The sequence below is a fragment of the Lonchura striata genome, chromosome 6, assembly GCF_046129695.1.
Source record: "Lonchura striata isolate bLonStr1 chromosome 6, bLonStr1.mat, whole genome shotgun sequence".
Classification (NCBI taxonomy): Eukaryota; Metazoa; Chordata; class Aves; order Passeriformes; family Estrildidae; genus Lonchura; species Lonchura striata.
In genome coordinates this window covers 6,211,409-6,227,251 of record NC_134608.1, presented here as the reverse complement: position 1 = coordinate 6,227,251, position 15,843 = coordinate 6,211,409, and the positions used below count along the sequence as shown (strand labels likewise).

The 15,843-nt window shown below is 45.0% G+C and overlaps 1 protein-coding gene across 3 annotated transcripts in view; it reads right to left on the bottom strand.

The window, feature by feature from the left end:
- SYT16 (synaptotagmin 16) overlaps positions 1-13,005 on the bottom strand; it is a 106,584-nt gene extending 93,579 nt beyond the window's left edge. For 2 of the 3 annotated variants that reach the window (XM_077783917.1, XM_077783918.1), the window contains exon 1: positions 12,897-13,004. The gene's annotated coding sequence lies outside the window, so the exon portion shown is untranslated. Of the gene's footprint in view, positions 1-12,896 lie in introns of all 3 variants that reach the window. The other variant, XM_077783919.1, reaches the window with a different exon arrangement.
- Between the last annotated feature and the right edge of the window lie 2,838 nt (positions 13,006-15,843).

The window sequence follows — 15,843 nt, the reverse complement described above, 5'->3', positions numbered from 1 at the left end:
TCAGCCCTGATTCCTCCACGCCCAGCCCCGAACAACCACACAGTCCACACAGTCTGGAGACATGAACTCTCTCACAGAGCAAAAATCCATGCCAAAAGCTCATTAAATAATCAGCCAGCCATATATAAGCTGTTTATGGGGTAGCAAGGAGCTACTGACCCCTTCTGACAGCAGGAGCAGGCTCCAGGTTGTGGCTGACACCCTGAATCACCACCCTGCCATTCTGGATGCAGCCCTGGAACATCATCAGCAGGCAGGTGTGTGTGTGGCACATCTGAGCTCCCACCTGAAGTGAATTCAAAACATTCCAGCACAAGGAAATGTTGCTTCAAGCTGTGCTCTGCTGACACAATGATTTATTGATTTATCTCTCTCCAAGGGAAGCAGGAGCACATCCAGTCAAAGGATGTGTTTCATTATAAGGCTGTGCTGGAGAAGGGGAAGACAAATAGTTCTTATGTGGACTTTGCTAGGTGCACAGGAGAGATGAGCTTTGGTTTGTTTGTTTCCTTAAATTGTACACAAATATCGTACTTTTTTTTTTTTTTTTTTAAGAGATTGAAACCTTTTTGAAATTAGTACAGCCAGTCTAAGGTTCAAAGCTCCTCTAAAAAGAGGGCTAAGTCTTCTTGGTGCAAAAAAATTCCATCAATAAAATCTGTGAAATAACAAAAACTACTGCTGGATTCTATCTTCTTTTTTAATCTATTTAAAGCAATCATCCTGCAGAGTAAGATTCCTATGAACGAATCCTGGAGGCACTCCCATCACAGGGATGCTGCACTGCCCTCTAGAGCCTCTCTCACTTTCTCATTCCAGCATCTAGGCAAAAATTCTTACAAAATCGGCTCTAAAGACACCACAGAGGGGAGTGCTGTCTACCAGATATGAGGCACGGCCAATAATTAAGACAAGAATTCAGATTCAAGCTCTTCAGGTCGTTGTCAATATATTTTGGACAATATTTCACCTGCCCCTGCCTCTGTTTAGGAAAGCTCATCTATGAAATAAGATATGGCCTTTCAGGAAGGACTTTCCATATCAAATAAAAATTTGATAATAAAATGAAAAGAAATAGAAACAAAGATAATAACAAAGAGAAAAATAAATATTGTGTTTTTAATTACTTGCTCCTTTCTCCAAAACCACAACTATTCCTGTAACTCGGATCACAGGATGAGGAATTTACCTGACCCTTTCAGAACGGAAAATTGCTTCGCTCAGACCTGCTGCATCCAAATTCTGTGCAGTGCTAGAGAAAGATGGATATTGCTCCTGTGAGTGCTTTGCTTTGATTTTAAATTAGTTTTAGTTCCTTTCTCTCAGATTCATAATGAAAGCACAGCTCACTACCATACCTACAGACCTTCAAGCAGCTGAATGTAAAAATTTTTTCCATTCATAATCCAGCAAGGAGAGGATAAAACATAACTTAACTCTGACATATCAAACTACAGCAAATGTCTCTGTCAATACCACATCCTAAGAGCCACATGGACACATTTGCATCACCCTTGTAACAGGAGGTGGGCTGGTACATCTCATCATTCTCCTCTGGGATTGGCAGAGCATCTTCTACACATCATTCCAGACCTCCTGCTTCACACCCACATGCTGTCCCAACAGGTGATGTCTGCCTTGGTGTCCTGAAAAGACACAATTTTGCCCACCAAAAAGGGATGAAATAAGGACAGGACCTGTTTGGTTTGGTTTGTCACTGTCCACATCAAACTGCAGGAATGCTGTGGGAGATGATTCATTTCAAGCACGTAACAGGACATGCCTGAAGGGATGCAGACACACAAAGTACCCTTCAAAGAGCACAGAGACGTGGCTGAGCCACCCTCCTGCTGCCCCTTGGCAGCTGCCTGCTGACCTTTGCAGCACCACAGCAGCAGCACTGAGATCAGGTCTGGAGAAGGATGTCTCTGCTTCATGAGCCACACAGGGAAAAGGGAACAGGAATAAGGAGAACTGGGGAAAAAGCAAAAAAAGACAAAAGAATGTCTGCCCAGTTGTTAAAAGACATGCTGGGAATTACAAACCCAGGACTGCTGGGACCCTCTTGAAGAGATTTGAGTTTATATTCAGACTTACACAGCCACAGGAAATGAAGAGTCTCTAGAAGATGGTCCTGGACACCACCCAGACCACGTGCTGGATTATAGTGGGAACATCAAGGACTGCATTTTGTAAATGCTATTGCTAGTCACAGAGGAAAGGAGCACAGGACACATCTCTTAAGAGTTTTCCTGGCTACATGCCAGGGTCTGGAAGAGGACTGAGGTCTCAGAGAGGCATCACAATCCCTTAGTCTCCAGCAAACATCATAAAATAGTCAAGAAGTTAGAGATTTGGGGTTATTCTCTGAAGTTTACCTGTTTTGCTGAGCTCCTCATCATCTCTGCTGTACCCTGTCCCACCAAGCTTGATCTTGCATGGAAATTACAGCACATTAAACTCCCTCCATGACCTAACTAAAGCACTTGAGTGACACTGAGCCTGCTCAGGAGATCTTCTATCATCTTTTCTATTAAAGTCAGGAAACATCACCTCTCTGCTGAAACACATGCTCTCCTGGATGTCACAAACAGGGCTCTGAAGTCTTTAACTTATCAAGGTTCATTGTAACCAAATCTCTGCTGCCTCTCATGACGCTTTGGGCTTCCCAAAGGCAAACTTTACAGCTTATTCTCTTTGCCCCTCTCTTCCAGACTGGATCCCCAGGACCACCTTAGCTGTCTCTTAGTTTGGATCCGAGCTTGGCTTATTCAGAGGCCTCTCAGGTGGAAACTGGAAGGATTTTGCTCTTGGCAAAGACCTCACTCTGAGGAGCAAGATGTGAATGGAAAAATGTGTCCTCATGTTTTAAATGCTTCCAGTCCTCCTGAAAGTGTTACATCCCTTTGGCTTATCCATCTTCACCTGCACTCCCTTCCCTGCTACTCTGTCCTCAGAGATATACTGCACTCCCTATCCAAGAGAAAGTTGGAAAGGTTTTAAGTTGCCCAAATGTACATCACACTGAGTCACACTCAGTTAACCTAATCAAGTATTTCTCTAATGAAAACATACGTTTCTGGGCTGGCAGTTTCTGACTCAACCACAACTCATTCAATCTTAAGGAAAAATCATTAGAAAAACCATCTGTTCTCTTTAAATAGAGGAGCTATTTTTGCGTTCATAATGAGCTCAAGTAATTATAAAACAAGTGGAGTGGGTTTCAAAAAGAAAAATAAATGGAGAGGGTAAGACAGCTGCTACCTTGTGATTATCATGGTACTAACACATTTCCAGCCATGTGAAGCTCGGGCCTTACTGACCTCACCTTATTATGCAACATGTAACCCATTGTCATCCCATTAGCACAGTAAATGCTACAAGGAGGCACTGAGGGCAGAGTGCAGAAGAGTGAGATTTGGTGAATGAATATTTACATACTAGAACTGAACACCAGCAGAATCCCAAAGTTAAAGTTCTCAGAAAAGGGTTGATTCTCAAAGGAAATCGGTGACAAGGTCCCACGCAACTGCTATTTTTATGTGCCAAATTCAAGACTTCATTCCTCAAAATCATCAGTCAGTTGACACCTAATCCTAGGGAATCTGACATTTTTTGCATTAAAATTCCCTGGGCACCCACCTGCTCACAGAAATCATGACAGCATGAACCAAAACAGCAGAACACTTTCATACTTAATCCTCCCCTTAAGCCAGAGCACAGAAACTTCTGCCTACGTTTCCTGGTGAGATCATCCATTGCTAAAGGGATGAAGCACCATGTGAGATCATGTGGGCAGCACTTTTCCTTTCCAGCATGGCTAAAAGGTGGGCCAGCCCTGAGGGGAAGTCCTGCCTTTGCCTAGAAGGATCTGAACCCCATCATCCTCACTGTCCTGGACTGTGGGACCCTCCTGAAGAATTTTTCTCAGTACACCCTGCTGGGCCAAACAAAAAGGCCAGAGGAGCACGAGCCCATTGTGAACTCTATTGTAAATGCAGGTGAACCCAAGGGGGAGAAATGACAATGTCTGACTCAGTTCAGAAGGCTGAATGATTTCTTTATTATAACTATGCTAAAATACATTACTATACTATATAAAGGAAGACACTAAAACTACAAACCTACCTCCTCTAACTACCAATTTGTGACTCTCTCTGAGTCCAGCCCCAGGTGGGTTGGATTGGCCATCAAGCTCAAACAATCCTCACCAGAATCCAACCAAGCACTCACTCCAGGTAAACAATTCTCCAAACATATTCCACATGGGAAAAACAAGCATCAGAACTAGAAATTGTTTTCTCTTTCTTTCTCTCTGTGCACCTCTATATGAAAATCCTGAGAGAGAGAGAGAAATGTCCCTGTGATAGAACTCCATTGTGAGAAATTATGAGAAAGTCTCCTGACCCAAGGCAATCTTGTCTTTCTGCTCATGCTCCAGTGGTTGCTGCTGCCAAGCACAGAGAAGGTGGGCAGCAGCTCGGGAGTCTGAAGGCTCCTCTTTCCAGCCCAAGAAATGGGAACATTCTCCCTTTATGTTGCTTTGCCTCTCACATTGATTGACTTAGAGCAACCCACACAGGCTGCAGGGCTTCCCATGGAGACACCTGGCAGATTATTGGGTCTGTGTGTCTGCTCTGCTTCAGGTCTGACAAAAGCTCCTCATGGACCTCACTGCAGTGTCTGGGAAGGAAACCTTCCCTCGGGGTCTCCAGCTCTTGAGTGAGTCAGCCAAGCACAACTCCCAGTTTTCCATCACCCTGGAGGGAGATAGGGGAAGTGAAGAAAGTAGGGAACTGAACCAAAAAAGCAAGGAAGCAATGGGAAGGTAAACAGGGAGAAGAGCAGCTCTGGAGATCTGTCCTTGTGCCTTCAGCAGGGAAATAAATGACTACATACTGTGCACAGTCATTGCTGTGGAAGCACTGAAAACAAATGTGCCCACTATAATCACTCCTTCCCCCACTGAGATTGCCTGTTGGGAAATCTTCAATCCATGCATTTTCCTCTAAAAGGGGGACCTGCAGCTCTGTTCCCAGAGTTGCTAGCACATTTAAGTTATTTGCTGTTTTTCTTGACTCTGTAACACTTGGACCCAAGTCAGCACAAAAGAGAAGGTCAGCTTTGTTTCATACTTCTTTTTCTAACTTGTGTTTTTGCAGGAGAAATATTTGGAAACCAGAAGTAAGCAGAGTAAAGGTCAGAGTCAGTCATGGTGTGTATGCTTTTTGAGACTTAAAACTAGTGATTTTTCAACAGTAGCTTACAGGATTGGGAGACCAGGGCTGAGGAGCAAGTGGCAGCATTGTCACCTTGACATCTTCACAGAGCCTGAAGGATGTAATTCTTGATAGCACAAGGAGTAATGGCTTCAAACTGAAAGAGAGTAGGTTTAGATTAGATATTAAGAAGAAATTCTTGGCTCTGGCCGTGGTACAGGTTGTTCAGAGAAGCTGTGGCCGATGCGGGCTGCCCCACCCATGGAAATGTTCCAGGCCAGGTTGGATGGGGCTTGGAACAACCTGGTCTAGGGGAAGGGGATGGCAGGGGAGGTGGAACAAGATGATCTTTAAGGTCCCTTCCGACACAAACCATTCTGTGACTCAGACATACCTAAAGCAATTTTCAGAGTGGCAAGGAACAGCACATCCCCTGCCCCCTCTGCCCCACTTGACCTTCACAGCAGGGACAAAGAGCAGATCCTGAGCAGCACCAAACCAGGACTCGTGGAGTTGTACCTGCACAGACAACACAGTTTGAGGGCTCCTCCTGCAGGTACAGCTTTCCATTTGTCATTACTAAATCACAGCTCTCTGGTCATTTTGTCATTTGGGACAGATCAGGTCTGGGTTCCTGGGTGATGTAAGAGGTGAGGTGCCAGTATTTGGGCTAAATGGAGAATATAATCAGATACAGTCAGGACTTTGTAACTGGGTGGTGGCATTGCTATTTTCCACCCATGAAGTGTCCTTTACATATCGGTCTTATGCAATGAGCATGTATAAATATGTAATTAATGCATGGTTAGGGGCACATCACATGGTTCAGTCCATGACCGTGGCTCTTGGAGCCAGGCAGGACAACCACTGTGATACACAGCAAGGACAGCACAGACAGGAAAACCTGCAGATTGTCAGATCCCTCAAAAAACACAGCAGAACTTCCCAATGCAAATCATGGCAACAGAAATACACCCTAACTTGTTTACAGTCTGTCTTCCAACTTCAGCATGAACTGCATTCTGCTTCCACTGAAAAGTCTGTGGTACAACAATTGTATAACATCCAAGTTAAGCTGGGGAAACAATTATTAATGTTATACTGAAATGCAGGGAGTAAACCAAGTAATTCAAACTGCAGAACAAAGCCCAAACCAATCCTGCAAAATGCTACGAGCATTTGTATATCTCACCTCTTACAGCTTCAGTAAAATTTCAACAAGCATTTACTCTGAAGTACAGCAACAGAACCTCCTGGATTAAATTTTCAGCAGGGCTCCCAGCACAGCTGTATCCCCCACATGATGAGCAATAAATATGATTGCAGTGTTGATGTTATAGAAATTCTAAAGTCAGTTTTGCACCCAGAAAATAAAATAATTTGTAACTCTATGCATGTTTCATGGAGCATGCATATTTTTTAAGACTTTAAAGGCAAGTATCACAACTTCATCAAATAAAATCTACACCTTCATCAAACATTAATAGGTATTTTACCTAAATGTGTAGATCTGAAGTAAATTATGAGACAAAAATATCATCTGCTATAACAAATAACCTTCTAGTCCTTGTGGCAATGAATAAAAATACCTTCTTTCCTTCTATCTGCTCCTCTGGAAAGAAACTCTGAAGATTTCAAGTACTACAAAACAAGAAAGAGGACAAAACCCACCCACACATGAAGCATTTTGTGTGATTTCTATGGTGATTGTGTTGTTCTTCAGAGTTGACTCAAAGTTTTTAAGCACAAAGCATAACCAAGGCATGTTATGCAAAATGGGTCTCAGACAGCAAACCTTCTTAAGTATTTTCAGCAAAAGTTATTGATGGAAAATGTTGGTTCCAAAGAGCCACTAGGAAACAAGAGAGAAGAAATACCCACTCTTGAACAGTGCTTCGTGCCCCCCTGCCATTGTCTGATTAATACATAACAAAGTCTTTTCTGCAGACAACAACCTCAAGATCCCAATAACTGCCTTTAAACAGTGGCCCAGATGTTTATCTTGAGATCAAATTCACATTACCAGCAGGAATCAGCATTGTGTAGATGCCTTCTCTTTGCAGAATCCCTCTCCCCACACTGGTGGGAATAATGCTTAGGAAAAGAGAAAGTACCACACCAAAGAACAATAAATTCTTTTACAAAGCTCTCTTCTTTCAATTGCAGTGAGACACCAAAATGGCCTGAGTAGACCTTTGTTAAAATTACTGGGTTTTTGTTCAGCTACCAAAAATTTTTGTCTCAGTTGTGCAAGTACTTGGTTGTCAGGATAATGTGATGGGAAACATTTGGGGGAATTTTTAAAAATTTATGTACATTATCTGACTGTGTTCCCTAAACACTTCTGTGATGTAAACCACATTTTGATTTTCCCCACTTTTGTAAGAAGTGTTTAAGTGTTCGAAAACTCTGTTTTTGTCCCAAAATAAGTAGTTCTGGCATCTGAGAACCTGTATTTTTTTTTTTTTAGAATAACAACAATCTTAAAAACACTCCTGCCAGCTCTAGAAGTAAGCACTATCTGCAAGTTCCCAGATGTTTTCAAACCCTATCAAAGCCAGTGAAAGCTAATTAGGAATAACTTTTCATTCCTTGAAGGCACCCAGTGTCTTGTGCATCTGAGCCGCTAAATAATAATAATAATTATAATCATTATTATTATAATAATTCATTACAAAGCACTATAAAAACAGGGAGCACAGGCAAACAGGGAGCAAAAGCAAAAGCCCCACAGCCTCAAAGTCAGCATCAGAGCAATGTCTGGTCCAGTGGAAGGTATCCCTGCCCATGGCAAAGGAGTTGCATAATTGCAACTTTAATGACCTTTAAGGCCCCTTCCAACCCAAACCATTCTGGGATTCTGTGGCAGAATCCCAACACAAGTCCCAGCTGTGCTTCCTGCAAGGGACAGAGAGACAATCAAAAGGTACCTCGTGGAACAGAGGGGTCAGAATGGGACGAGGTGCCCTGAGAAAGAAAATAAACCAGCCCCACCTCAGCCCTGCCCTTGGCCAGTGCCACTCAGGGACCCTGCACTCCTCATGTCCCCAGGGAGCACCACACGGGTCACTCCAGGCCAGAAATGGGGGCAGTGTTAATGAAGAGATGCCACCCAGTTAATGGAGAGATGCCACCCAAGCAGAGGGAGGACCAAGTGTGATTTTGTGGGTTTGTGTGCAGGGTGGGCTCTGTGATACCCTCCCAGTACCTCTTCCTTGGCTAACCCTGTCTCTGTCCTCCCCAACCTGTCAGCTGATGCAACCAGAGACTTTGTTTGAGCTCATATCTCCTCTTGGCACTGCTCTTCTCAGGACTTTACAAATGGCATCTTGTCCCCCTCATAGTCATTGAGAAGACTGCCACAAGGTCACTTCTCATTGCTTTAACCAAGTCCTGCAGATGCTGATGGATAATTCTGGAAATTTTAACTGACTGTTTACCCCCCTGTTTAACCCTCCAACACAAAGCAAATCTATTTGAAACAAAAAAAGGAAGGTATCCAAGAAGTTCATTGCAGACAGCACAGATAACTTAGCAGCACTGACTGATTAAAGCATGCCTAACTGGATTTGATTGCAGCCACTGTCACAGGCTGGGGTATATGTATCTGCTTGATAACCATATTCTCCTCTGACTGGGAATTCATCTCCCAAAACTACACAAAGAACAGTCAGTGCAAAGTCAGAGTGCCTAAATAACAACCAACCACACCAGTCTGTAGAGGCAGTGCCTTGCCACCTCTGAGACAGCTTAGACTCAAGCCCTTGCTGAATAATTGATCAAACTTTCTGTGTGCACAACCAGAGCCATCAACAAGAGATCCCACAAATGGGACATGAACACAAAGTCTCCTTAGTGACTACTCAACCCCATCAGTCATGACATCAACCCACCTAAGGCACATCTCAGGCTGCTTTTCCAAACAAAGCTGCCTGATGTTTTTAGAAATGTCCCCTGATGATTATGACTGCTCCTCTTTACTTAAGAGATGTCTCTACAGCTGAGCAGCACCATGGAGGGACGTACCCAGCTGGAATTCACTTGTTCCCCACATGCACAGGAAGAAAAAGAACACTCCAAGAAGGCAAATAAACATCCCAGGCTCCTGCAGATGGCTCCCTGAGGAAGGGCTGGCATCATTACTTGGAGCAAAGGCAAGGCTTTGCTGCACTTCCCAAAACCTGACACAGCTGGAAGTGCTCTGGCTGCCACAGTGCTTCCAGCACATCCTCAGCCACACCACACCCACACCAGAATTACCCCTCTGCACTGAGCAGGACCCATTTCATGGTGACATAAGCATATTAAACCAGTGCTACAGCCCTCAGTAAAAAGGCTATGGGGATGCATTTGGCTTAAGGTGCCCTGCAACCTCAGAAATATTTGGTTTGGTAACTCGCTTTTTTCTTCAAACCTCTAAAAATAAGTCTGGCTGTAGGATTCACAAGTCCAGCAGCCCTTTATGCTCTCTGCACATCTGTAACAGCAGCCCAGTTCTTCAGTGAAGCCCTCTCCATCCTCTCCTCCAAGACATGTAAAGGTGCCTCTCTATATGAAAAACAAACTCTCCTCAGAGGCAGCATCCCTGAAGAATATCCCCCCCCCCCCGCCCCATCCTTTGAATCAAAACAAAAAGGAAACAGATTTTAAATATCTTCCAATTTACTTTGAAGCCTGACTATGTACCCAAATGTTTCTCACAGGGACAGGTGCATATGCATACATGCAGGCTCTTTGAGGAAGCACCTGTGTTTCACATGTTTAGAAAAGAACACACAAGTGCAATCAATATTTTCCACAAAGCAGACATTTTTTAAGACTTGCCTTCAACACAGCCAGTTGCGATGCAAGTCTATTATTAGCTTTCCAGCCACTCTGTCCCCAGCCTGTGGTGGTGCATGGGTTGTTTTGAGCCAGGGGTAGAACCTGGCACTTCACCTTGTGGTCTCACGAAATCGGGCTTGGTCCATCAATCCATCCTTCTGCATCCCTCTGCAGAGCTTTCCTTCTTTCCAGCAGATCAACACTCTGCCCTGGCTTGTAAGATAAGCATGCATTCTATTGCCATCTGTTGGAGGTTGGGCAGTTTTCTTATCTCTTCCAAGAACAATGTCTCCCTCCAATGAGATATCTTCTGTTAATGGCCATTGAATGACCCCCTGCATGACTGGGAAAGTTCCACCATCCCATGGTGAGATGCTCCACCCAGAGGGAGGAGCCAAGCAGCCCTACCTGCATAAAATCAGCATTTTTGAGACACTGGTAGCCACTTTGCTGGTTCCCAGAAGAGCAGCTTCTTCTCTGCTGGATTCCCAGAGGAAGACCAGGCCCATCTGCTCCATCCCCAGACCTTCAGAGAAAAGTCCACCCTTCTCCAGATCCCTGCTCCAGCAGCATTTCATCTGCCCCTCCAGGAAGAGCAGCCCCCATTTAACTGGACTATTCCCAACACCCTGACTCCTCAGGGTGTCAGGTTTCTGACTCTATCACTAGTTTTGTTTATACTAATTACATTTGTTTTGTTATCATTATTTTTATTTAGTTTTTTCCTAGTAAAGAACTGTTATTCCCATTCCCATATCTTTGCCCAAGAGCCTTTTTAAAAATTGTAAAAATTTGGAGGGAGGAGGTTTACCTTTTCCATTTCATAGGAGGCTTTTGCCTTCCTTCACAAACTCCTATCTTTTCAAACCTAGACACACTCCCACCCACCTCGATGCTGTCACCCACACACTCAATCCTTTCATCCAGATCATCAATAAAGGGTTAAACAGCATTGGCACTCACATCTTTAATTAAAACCATCAGAAATGCAGTGAAATGATCCACAGTTCTGTTTGGCACTGACATTAACTCTGTCCAAGCTAAACTCATTTCCAATTGAGCTGAAGCCATAGTTACTGGAAACCAAATTTCTTTCACTTCTGATCCTTGTGCCAGCAGGAACAATGAATTATTCAGCAATTAAACCAGAGCAGACAGCTGTAAAATGTATCTCTGATCACCTCAAGTCACCACTGCCACCTCTTCTGGCAGCCCAGAATCACAGAGGAAGAGAGACTTTCTGGCTCTTTCTGGCTTTCTCAGAGGAACAACCCTGACACGAGGACAGAAGTGGACACTGCCTGAGCTCTCAGGATGCCCTTGCTCTTCCCAAAGCTCCCCAGACAAGAGGATCCCCCCAGTTGTGCTGATGGTGCCACTGCTCCATACAAGTACAGGAAAGGCTGGCATCTGCTGAGATTGGATATAAAGCCAAACAGAACAATACAGATTTTCCCACTTCAAAAAAAAATCACAGTTTATATCTAAGTGGAATTTAATACAAGTACACCAAGTCCAAGGAATGCCAATTTATTAGTTTTAACTTCAGTCTCCCCTCCAGTCTTTTTCATTTCAGGTTATTATTTATCAGTCAAAACATTTAGCAATTTTCAAACAAATGAGGAGTCAACTGTCACGTGTGGATCCCTGCTATAAAATCTAAATTATGGAAGCACAGGTTCTGCAAGGTAGAAGTGTACTAATACTACTCGAAACAAACCAGGTTAGTTCCTAATTCTGCTAAGGCCACTGAAACACCAAATGACTCCATGTTGTGGAAAATCCACAACTCCACCCATCAGCCTGGGCCTTGCCTGAGATGACCCTTCCTTAAGGACTCAGCCTTGAAAGAAAATGAGGAACAGCAAACACAAAGACCATCACCAAAAGGCAAAAGGGGGAGAGAAATTAGACTCCTGATTAAGCTTTTTAATAAAAAGCTCAAACCTAGGATTTTTTCCTGACAGCTTATACACTGCTATATGTCATCCTGGCATCTCTTAAAGGCTCACGTGATTATTTTCCCCAAAGCTGGCAAGAGATGTAGCAAAATCAACCCAGCAATCCTCAAGAAGCATTGAAGTTGTCATTTTTATAGTACATCAGAAGGAGACTGCCAGGACTGTGTCTAACAGCAGCAGTTCAGGTTCAGCAACTTGCTGGTGCTGTGATCTGAAATATTAAGGGAAATACCTGGCAGCAGCACCACTGTCACCACCATGAGCTGAGCCAGGGTGGGCCAACACCATAAATCAAAACAACACCCTCATCACTCAAAAATCCTCCCTCAAATCATTTCTATTATGCTGTGATAAGAAAACCCAGCAACTGCCAGGCTCCCAGACACAGACAAGTCCCCCATGATCACAAGAACACCTGCTCTTCGTCAATGTCTCAAAAGCCGGCTTTCCTATTCGTTTATTCTCCCTAAAATTCGTGTCTGTGCACAGGAGCCCTTTCGGTGGGAAACACACAGGCAGCAGCCCCCGCCACCGCTGCCTGTGAGACCCGCGGGCAGCGGCCGAGGGGCACCGCCCGCAGCCGGCCCGGGGAGGGGGACAGCGACCCCCGAACCTCCTTCTCCCACCCGCCGGGCCCCACGGCGGAGGGTCCTCACCGTCCCGGGGGCAGGGCCGCTGGAGCTGGGCCCGGCATCCCCCTCCGTGCCCGTCCCCGGGGCCGTCAGCATCCCTCAGCGCCCTGCTTCCATCAGCATCCCGCAGCATCCCACTCCCTCTCCCGTCAGCATCCTGCTCTCCGCAGCATCCCGCTCCCATCAGCATCCCGCTCCCTCTCCCGTCAGCATCCCGCATCCCGCATCCCGGGCCAGAGCGGGGCGCCGCCCGCACTCACCGTCCGTGGCCATGGCCGCAGCCCGGCCGCGCTCGCTGCGCGGTGCGGAGCGAGAGGAGCGGAGCCCCGCGGGGACGCGGCCGGCAGCGCGGAGGGTGCGCGCTGGCCCCGCTCGGTTCATCCCCGCTCGGTTCATCCCCGCTCGGTTCATCCCCGCTCGGCCATCCCCGCTCGGTTCATCCCCGCTCGGTTCATCCCCGCTCGGTTCGTCCCCGCTCGGTTCATCCCCGCTCGGTTCATCCCCGCTCGGTTCGTCCCCGCTCGGTTCATCCCCGCTCGGTTCATCCCCGCGGGGCTGCGGGAGGGAGCAGCGCTGCCTCTGCCGGGGAGGCACCGGGGCTCTGCCACATTTCACCCCAAAATGCAGCTTGGGGAGAGGTCAGGGCTCCACCGCGTCTTCCAAAATGTTGTACCGTGTCTTTTCATGGGTCCTCAGGACTGGGCTGACCGGTTGGTAGCACGGGTGAAATACAAGAGGCAACCTCCAGCCCAGTGGGATGGACAGTGACAACTCACAGCCCCGTGTCAGAATCACCTGCTCAGCAGGGTGCACTGAGCCTCTCTCTTGGATTTAATCACTATCTCACTTTTCAAATCCCACACAAAACTCCATTATAAGAAAAAACCAAGTTACTCCCCATCTCCAACAACAGCTGTGCCATTAGAAGCAGAGGGCTGGCTCTCGTGTCCTGCCTGATGTCCCATATCCAGGTTTACATTGCTGGACTAAAGAGGAAGCAGTTTGGTGTCTGTTACAGAAAGCTCAAGCTGCTGTAATCTTCCTTTGATGGTTTCTATTACAGCCAAACTATGTCACAGTACAGAGACTGAGCCAGGGGCTATTGAAGATGGTGAAAGCCCAGAGGTGCATGAACATGCAAGAACAGCTGAGGTCACTTGGTCTGTTTAGCTTGAAGGAGACTGTGGGGAGAAGTTATCACAGCCTGCAACTTCCCCTTGAGGGGAAGAGACAGGCAGGCACTGATTTCTTCTCTGGTGACCAGTGACAGACCCTGAAGGAATGACCTGAAGTTGTGTCAGGGGAGGTTTAGGTTGGATATCAGGAAAAGGTTCTTCCTCCAAAGGGTGGCTGGGCACTGAACAGGCTCCCCAGGGCAGTGGTCACCAAGGCTGACAGAGTTCAGGAAGTATTTGGATCATTGTAGATGATCCTGTGATGTCCCATGCTGGGCCAGGAGTTGGACTTCAGTTTTTGTAGTAGGTCCCATCCATCTCAGGATCATCTACAATTCCAAGTCCTAGGAGAAAGACAGAGATTAGCACATTTTTCAGTTCCTTGTAGCTGATGAAGTTCCAGGAGTCCCATTTCCAAATGCTGGGCTGCACATGGAGGAGGGAAATATTCCATTATCTGGCTTAATCACGTGCCCAGATTTGAGGACCAAGATGAAATTGGGCTGAGGAAGCCACTTAGCAAGATTTGTAAAATCTAAATAGGCAACTCCAGATGCAGAATGAACTTCAAAATAAAACATTCCAGACAAGAAGGGATAAAATATCAGTGTCATTTGAAGAAACCTGCTATGCAGGTCTCATGTGATGAGAGAATACAAACACTCTGCATAGAGTCCTGTTACATAAGACATTTAAGTATAACACCAGAATAAATCTCAAAGTATCTTTTAGTCTTTTAGGATCAGGTCTACCTTTAGAATCCTGAAAAAAAAAAAAAAAGCAACAAAAAGAAAGCAGACTGCTTTTGATTTTAGTCTGAAAAAGAAAGGGTTTAGAATGAGTGGAAGAGTCTCTCTAGCTTTCTAATGTGTCTTTATGCAGATGCTGATTGATTAATTTTTTCTCTGTGCTCACTACAGTAGAGATGTGCAATTGGCAGCAACATGGATTTACTTAATAGGAGAATTTCACAGTAAAAAATCTGGCCTTAAAACAAACAGCAAAATCCCTTCTACTGTAGGATTCTCCAGTTATTCTAGAGGTAATATCTACATTGACACTAAGCTGCACACAGAGATCTCCACTGTCATCCATGGCATTTGGAATTTTTTCATGTCACTCCCATATTGCTTCAAACTTCAGTTTGAAGGCTGCAAAAACCTCCAGGTTGAGCACAGCTGCTAACAGGAGCATCCCTAAGCTGGTATTTGAGTTTAATTTGTCCAGTCTTTTGCACCTTGACTTAAATAGATCTTGTTGGTTGCTTTAACAATAAGAATAAAAATATTGTATACTTTCACTTAAAACAGTTCCCAGGTGCTCAAGAAGACTGGACATGGTACTCAGTGTCATGCTCTGGTTGACAAGGTGATGATCAGTCAAAAGTTGGACTCAGTAATGTCAGAGGTCTTTCCCAAGATAACTGATTCTGTGATTCTGTAAACTTGATGTCACCTCTAGGTGTTTTAGGTGTATTTTGTTTTTCATCACCCATATTATCCTTGCAAACACTGAGCACTGGCTCAAGCCTCCACTAAGAGGATCTTCCACCTTTGCCAAAGAAATGGTGATTACTTTTGGGTGAACAGACAGCTGTGCATCTACCTCAGAGAAGCTTCAGCCAAAACATATTTATTCAATTTATTTCTGAAAACTGTAACAACATCCAGATACACACTGTCATATGGCCTCACTCCTATCCACCAGCACAGCTGGAAGTTAGGCTGGCATTAGAGATTAAATTTCTTTGCAGACTTTAGCCATTACAGTAGCTGAGACTACAAGTATGAGAGAATTTAGATCCCAGAAAGTCTACTACTACTATTATTATTTGGAGTTCCAGAATTATTGTTGAAGGTTTTTTTTAATGACAGCTGCTTGCTTCAATGAAGCATTTTAGGAAGTCTCTCTCCTGTTTTTCAAAGCCTGTAATTGCCCATCAAACTACAACAATAGATTTTTTTCTATTAAATATTACACCAGCATTGTGAAACTCTGCTTACAGCTGCCTCTAAATTCTCAGGATTACTGT